The sequence below is a fragment of the Rhinolophus hipposideros genome (genome assembly GCF_964194185.1).
Source record: "Rhinolophus hipposideros genome assembly, chromosome: 15".
Classification (NCBI taxonomy): Eukaryota; Metazoa; Chordata; class Mammalia; order Chiroptera; family Rhinolophidae; genus Rhinolophus; species Rhinolophus hipposideros.
The window spans coordinates 6,863,290-6,871,448 of record NC_138061.1 but is presented as its reverse complement, the minus strand read 5'-3'; positions in this window follow the sequence as shown (position 1 = coordinate 6,871,448).

Sequence of the window (8,159 nt, the reverse complement as noted above, 5' to 3'; positions counted from 1 at the left end):
TAAAATAACTAGCTATGTGTCTGGGACTTGGGGCGTAGTCCCTGTCCTCTTGGCACAGTTTTATTTGGGGGAGGGATAAAATTGAATAAATAATTCTAACTATGAGCAGAGTTATGAAAAAGACAAACATCAGAGACATAAGGTTTGATGCTACTGCCCTGGGTTTTAATATGCTCTCTTGTTCTTACAGGGAAGAAAACAGAGAGACAAGTGTGTGTGTGTGTGTGTGTGTGTGTGTGTGTGTGTGTGTGTGTGTGTGAGAGAGAGAGAGAGAGAGAGAGAGAGAGAGAGAGAGAGATTAAACACAAACAAAGACAGCATCCTGTTTCTCAGCTGAATATTCAGAAATAGCCAATCCTCAAAAACAACAATGTGCTCAGTCTTTAGGGTTTTTCTTCTCAGGTGTTTGCGGGTGACACGTGCTCTCTAAATCCAGCTCTCTTGTTTTCGCTTCAAGATGTTTCTAACTATATTTCACAGAGAAAAAGACTGGTGATGAACAAACGTGGAACCTCCCCCAGGTTAGCCAGGGATGGGCAAGAGGTGAGGATGATTGGAGGAGGCTTGTGCCATGTGAAAAAAAAAAAAGAAGAAGAAATCCTTCCCATGGATTTATACAGTGAGCCTTACCGAAAAACAGCTCAGCCCACGAGAACCAGAGCCCTGGGGCCTGGCTTAAGCATTACGTGGCTCAATGTTAGGGGTTCGGTCCCTCTGTATTTCCGTAGTTGGCAGCTACAGTGACGGGGTGGCGCCAGCCCAGGGCGGGTTTTGCAGGAATTCAGGATCATCAGGTTGAAGTCTGTTGGCCTTGCCCTGCTCTTCTGTTGGAGCTGTGCCCACTGATGGAGAAGACGCCATGTCTGAAACCATCTTCAAGTCCACCTGGACACAACTCACCCGAACCTGGACAGAGTGAGTGGAAAACTCCCAGAAGTGGCGGGAGGAAGTGGCCAGCAGCAGTGAGCCTGCTCTCCTGAATTCGCATGCTGCCGGGTCCCATTCCCTCTTTAAATTGACAAAAGAGGTGGCTCAGCCGGGAGGCCACTTGGGATTGTAAACAATGCAGGCCTTGGAAGTAAACAGCCCCTGGTTCTAACGCTGGACCTGCCGATTTTTATCTCCAGCTTGGGCTAGTTGCTTGACTTCTCCCCAAACTCCTACGGTAAAATGGGGATAATGATGTGTGATGAATTGGAATGATGAAATAGTGTGGAAACACCCAGCGTACTGCCGGCACATGGTAGCTGCTCCCCCAGCCCTTTCCTCTGTTCTGATTTTATGTTGTCAGGAAGAAGAGGAAAGCTGAGTGTGCTCTCCTGGGAGGGCCCCGGCTTCCTGAACAAAGCAGGGAGTGCGGGGTCTGAGTGCAGGTGTGTGGGAGATAGAAAGGAGAGAGCGTGTTATAAGAAACAGAAGGAGATGGGGCATCCACAAGGAGCCAGGAACTTGTCTCAAGGCTAAACTGCCTGGGCTGCAGCAAGGTGAGTTCCTTCAGGGCCTGGGAAATCTCAGCCAGGATAGCATCATTTTCTGGCTGCTCTCCCACTGAAGGGACCACCGCTTGTGGCAGTTCTGCCCCTGCAGGAATGTGGTCCGTCCCTGACAGAGTCCTCCACTGCTGCTAACACACTCTGAGGCCACCATCCAGGGCACAGGGACTCAAAAGGGAGAGAAACCTTGCCTGGAGCCCAGGTACTGCCTGGCCAACCCCTCTCCCTCTTCAACCAACAGAAAGTGTTAGCCTTCGTGGGTCCCCCCTTGGGGGGCCTGCTGACTGACCACCATTTTGATGCACATTTCTGTCTGGGCATCACTGAGGATGTCCTCTTGAGGGCAAGGAAGTTATGCTCTCTACATGGGAAGTGCAACTCTTATGCCAGATCTCCCAGGGGTTTTGGGGCTAGGGATCGAGGGTCAACTAACTTTGTGTACTACCTTTCCTTTTATATAAAATGGAAGTAAGGAGAGATACACTCCTGGCTGGGGCACCTGGGGTGAGGAGCCTGGACTTTAGTTCCCAGGGCTGCGTGACCTTCGCCAGCCCTCCCCGGTCCCAGGCCTCAGCCTTCTTATCTGTAAAATGGGCGGCTACAGTAGATTATTTTCAGGGTCCTATTAGCCTTCAATGGCTATGTCTGAAGAGATGGCTTTCCTCATTAAGGACTTAGCAGTGAGCAGAGTGGAGAAGAAAGGGCTGGAGAAACCTCAGGGGCATCAGACACGTTCAAGATCCAGCCTCTCCAACATTTTGGGGCATGAAATTAAGAGACCATGTGCTCAAGAGAAAGACAGGGACTTGCCAGCAATAACCAGAAGGCCCTTGCTACATAGAACCCCAACAAAAGTGTTCTGCTAAACCACAAACTGAAAAGGTTCTATTGACAAAATAGAAGTCTTCAGTTGGGGCTGGCCAGAAGACTCACTGTTGGCAGACACATGAGCATCTTCTCTGAAAGTGTGGCATGGCTTTGACAAGGACCTAGCTGTCTCCTGAGACCCACTTTGCTGCCTGACCCCCCTCCCCCCAAGACCTGGCTGGTAGACCTACATTTCTCTAGATCAGGGCCCATTGTTGCTGGTGCCTTAGAGCAAGTCCTCTCAGGAATGGCTGTGGTGGTTCAAATCCCAACTCTGCCACTTGCTATCTTTGTCACTTAAACTCTCTCACCTCTAGTTCCCTCATCTGTTAAATGGGCATAATATTGCCTTCTTTTGCTCTCAGCAATTGAGGTGAGAACAATACTTGCATTGGTCTTGGTGATTCAAATATTGACTCTCATTAAAGGTTGTGCTGACTAGAAGGTCGGTATTTGGAAAGTCTTCTGAGTGTGATGCAGGAGTCCCTGGCAGCCTGTGGGCCTACCTGCTCCCTTAACCAACAGGTGGCCTCGGCTCTGAGCCTTGCTTCTGGCATCCGGAGCTGTTCAGCAATATGAAGTCCAAGTTATCCCAGCCTGGCACAAGCATGCCTGTCTCAGCTGCTCTGTTTTTCCCCAAGCTCTTCTCCTTCACTCTTGATTTTATACCATCTTGGGACTCCTCTCTGGCCAAATCAGCCCTTCAAACCAGTCCTAGCCCAGCTCCCTAACACCACAACTCTAGGAATGGGGACAGGCACTTCTGTTCAGCTTTCAAAGAGGGCTTAGCATAGCAAAACAGATCGTGTACTGAGCTACACAAGCATTTCCCTTCTACACATTCTAGAAAGAATCCAACCTTGCTGCTTTTTCTCCACCCCCTCTCCTTAGCTGGGCTGCCTCTTTCCCACTCCCTCATGGAGCACAGAGGGAGTCATGAGATGACATATTCAAAGCACCTGAATAGTTCTATGCCTATTAAATAAATCCATAGTTTAAAACCTTCCAACAACTAAAACTCCACGTCCAGATGGTTTCATTGGTGAATTCTCCCAAACATTTAAGAAATAGATAATACTAATTCTATACAATACCTTTCCAAAGTTAGAAGAGGAAGCAACTCTTCCCAATTGATTTTCTGAGGCCAGCATTACCCTCATACTAAAGCCAGGCAAAATATTAAAAGGAAAAAACAACAGACTAATTATCCTTCCTGAACATAAATTCAGAAATCCCCAACACATGAGCAAACAGAATTGAGCAAAACATAAAAAAGATAATACATCAAGATAAAGTGTATATATATATATATATGTATATATATATATACATATATGTATGTATATATACAAACATACACACACATATCAATACAGATATGTATCATCTTCATGAATTCAAAGACTCAACATTACTCTATGTAGGAGAGTGACACCATGTTTCCCCGAAAATAATACCTCACCAGAAAATAAGCCCTAGCATGATTTTTCAGGATGACATCCCCTGAACATAAGCCCTAATGCATCTTTTGGAGCAAAACTAATAGAAGACCCGGTCTTATTTCCGGGGAAACACGGTATCTGTGTGTGTCAGGTGATCTGATTGGCTACTGGAGTGCCTCACCAATGGGGGAGCAGATAATGAGGCCAGGTCTTCCACTCCCATCCGGTTGGGCCAGGCCAGTATGACATCTCTTTGTGGGATCTCCAAGTGCCAAAGCTACAACATCTGGTTGAGAGAGTGACTTCTGAAGCTGACAAATATGGTATTTGAGAATGGGTGGTCACCGATGGGGCTAGGAGAGGAACTCTCTTTTCTATAACATTCCTTTCTCTTAACCTCTCTGCCAAGAGCAAATAGTTTGTTTTTTTCATAAAGTGCTCTTCAGTATTCAGGCACAATAAGAAATGATTTTTCCTGCTCTCTAAATTTTGCTATGCCCGCAAAAGAGCTGAATTATTTAATAAGAGATTTATGCCTCAGTTTCCCTGTTTCCAACTCAAGAAAATATCTTTTGATGTCTCTAGCCAGGGCAGCTGTCCCCCTCTCCTCCTCCTTCTCCATCTCTCTTCCCTTCTCTTCCCTTCTCTTCCCTTCCCTTCCCTTCCCTTCCCTGCCCTGCCCTGCCCTGCCCTGCCCTGCCCTGCCCTGCCCTTCCCTTCCCTTCCCTTCCCTTCCCTTCCCTTCCCTTCACTTCCCTTCTCTTCTCTTCCCTTCTCTTCCCTCTCTCCATTCCCCATCGTGAGCATACCTGCACACACCCACACACACACACTCACACACACACACTGCCTCTGTCCCCAGCAGACTCATAGGCAGGTTCTTTTCCTGATGCAAACACAGAGCAGGGCCTGATATGCACGCACAGGTGTGGTGAGGGCCGGAAGCTGAGCCTTGTTACCCTCCCAACCAGTGCTCAGTCAGAGGAGGGAGTCCTCGCCCCACCCCCACCCACGCAGACCTCCGAAGCTGAAGTGGTGCATGGGCTTCAGCTGACACTGTAGCAGAAGAGATCAGACTGCAGCAGAATGGGAAGGGAGGCCCCATGGAGACTGGTTCTCCCCCTTTTCCTGCTCCCACTCCCCTATCAAGTTCCTGGTGTAGCATCTTCAGGCAGCCTACATTCACACTGAGATTGCCTCATCCACGCCTTCCTTTCACGGGTGGGGAATCTGAATTACTAGAGAAAGAACTGCCCAAAGCATGTGATCAGTTAGTGGCAGTGATTACATTCAGAATCCAGGGTGCTGTCTGCTGCACAATGCTTGTCAGCCCACGGTTCCTTGCCCATCAGAGAAGTGGGTTTATTTCCACTGGAAAGTACTGGAAAGTGGTACTCAGACCAGAGGCTCCTCCCATAGCCTGCTGAGGGTATTATGTGACTGCAAACCCAGTCCTGGAGTGCAGACACAACTAGGGGGACATCAGAAGCAAGCCCTCTCAGGAATGTAAAGGGTGTCTCCCTTTCAGACCACTGGGAATGTTCCCAGCAGAGGTACAGACTCCGGGAAGAGGCACCAGGAAGCCCAGTGGAGTCAGAGCAAGTCAGACCACACATACAGCAGGGAGCAGCCTGGCCTGTGCTCAGGGCTGTCTGTATATGTCACAGAAGCTGTGGGAGGGGTAGAGGAAGTAGAAGGCATGTTTTTGAAACATTTCACTTTTTTAAATGATGGGACAGTAGAGTTCAGTGATTAAAAGCATGAGCTTTGGAGTCCAACAGACCTGGATATTGCCCCTCATTAGCTGTGTGGCCAAGAGCCTCAGTGTCATGCAGGGTCTCTGGTCCCGCTCCCCATATAAGAACACAGGATATGGTGAGGCCAAAAAAGGAACACCAACAGAGACACGGATAGGGGATTCATACCATGATATTCTCGCTGGCAGCTGGGTTGGAGATACAGGAAGCAGGCTCCACACAATGTGCAATCAGCTGTCCGCTTCTCTGCCAACCAACCTACCCCCTAGCCACGGCAGCTATATTCGAGTCTAATGGCTAACTGGTAACAACTGATGGCCATCTAATAACAGAGCCAGCACCTTTCCATGTGAGGCCGAGCCTGGAAACTGCACTCTGGGACTCTGTCCCCACATTCAGTTTCTGAGTCTGCTAAATGGTAGAAAACAGCCCAGCATCTGCTCAACAAATGGTAGCTGATGCTGGCTCTGTTTTCAAGACCTCAACAGAGGCAGCACCAGCACCTAGAGGCCAGCTCTGGGCGTCCATTCGCCAGTGGTTTGTGTTTTTTTTTTAAAGAGTTTATTGCGGAAGGTGAACAGGACTTTATTGGGGAACAGTGTGTACTTCCAGGACTTTTTTCCAAGTCAAGTTGTTGTCCTTTCAGTCTTAGTTGTGGAGGGTGCAGCTCAGCTCCAGGTCCAGTTGCCATTGCTAGTTGTAGGGGGCACAGCCCACCATCCCTTGCGGGAGTCGAACCAGCAACCTTGTGGTTGAGAGGACGTGCTCCAACCAACTGAACCATCTGGGAGGCAGCTTAGCTCAAGGTGCCGTGTTCAATCTTAGTTGCAGGGGGCAGAGCCCACCATCCCTTGCGGGACTCGAGGAATTGAACTGGCAACCTTGTGGTTGAGAGCCCACTGGCCCATGTGGGAATCGAACCGGCAGCCTTCAGAGTTAGGAGCATGGAGCTCTAACCGCCTGAGCCACTGGCCCACGCTTTTTTTTTTTTTTTTTTAAGATTTTTTTTACTGGGGAAGGGGGAACAGGACTTTATTGGGGAACAGTGTGTACTTCCAGGACTTTTTCCAAGTCAAGTTGTTATCCTTTCAATCTTAGTTGTGGAGGGTGTAGCTCAGCTCCAGGTCCAGTTGGCATTGTAAGTTGCAGGGGGCGCAGCCCACCATCCCTTGTGGGAGTCGAACCGGCAACCTTGTGGTTGAGAGGACGCACTCCAACCAACTGAGCCGTCCGGGAGCTGAGCAACAGCTCATTGACTTCATTCTAGTTGCAGAGGGCACAGCTCGCTGGCCCATGTGGGAATTGAACCGGCAGCCCCTTTGCCCAGAGCTTGCGCTCTAACCAACTGAGCCACCCGTCCTCCCCTTTCCAGTGTTTTTTGAAAGTGATCAGAAACAGGGAGAGTAATTGGGAGGAGAGGAGCTGTCCAGTGTCTCAGTGCTGATCTGTATTGGACTCAATCCTTGACAGGAACCCAGAGCCTTCCAAACACTCAGGACCCCTGAAAACCTGACAGGCAGTATTTCTGGAGAAGTAGAACAGGAGTGGGGCAAGGGACTAGAAGAAATAGATCTTCCTGACTATTCTAGTCCTAAGGATACAAGACAAGCTCCACTGCTCCTCTGCAGCTCAGAGACAGGAAATGAACAGAAGCCAGACATCCTAAGAAGTCAGTCCAAACTCAGAGAAACCATTGTTCGTGTATCGGTTCAATGCCTCACATTCTAATAGGAAGATCAATCATACACGTCTGTCCTCCTGGAGCCGGTATGGGTTGCAGATAAAGAAACTGCAGCTGCTGCCATGGGCAGGTTTAATGGATTTTCAAGGCAAAGTGCAAACCTCACTGCCTGGCTGTGTGGGCATGGTGAGCTCAGTGGAGAGGAATGGCTCTATATCTAGGCTAGGCAGACATGAGCTGTATTGCAGCTCCTCCTGTTTTCCCAGCTGTGGTTTAGGTGATGGGGTCTGAGCTGGGGGAGGATCAGCATTCTGATGTCAGATCTGCCACGGGCTATCTGTGAGACCTTGGGCAAGCTGCTTAGCTGCAAGCCTCCATCAGCCCATTCATAAGTGGGATGGCAATGCCTATTCTAGGAACCATGAGTTGGGAAGTGGACATAAAATGCTCAGCAGAAGGCCTGGTCCACACCGAGCTCTCAGGCGATTGTACATGTGTCACACACTGACTTCCTTTATCACCCAGCTGACATTTAGCCCAAGGATCTAGTTTGGGAAGGGAGGGGAGAATGAAAGTAATGGTTGATCGGGCATCAACAGGAGAGATTGGGGGCAACCAACTCTGGGCATCAGAACAGAGTCACAGTTACCACATGCAGTCAGATAGGCTGAGTCAGACATGCCTGGGTCCACATCACCTCCCTTGTTAGCTTTGACACCCTGGGCAAACTACTTAACCTTTTCAACCTCAGTTTCCTAATCTGTATGATGGGGATACCCACAGCCTCTCTCATACAGGGCCACTGTGAATATTAACTAAGAATTGGCAGACAGGGTTTGGGGATCATAGCAAGCCTTTGATAAATGTTCCTATCACCCTGATCCCATCAGACAATGGTGCCTTAACTTCTCCCAGGAGG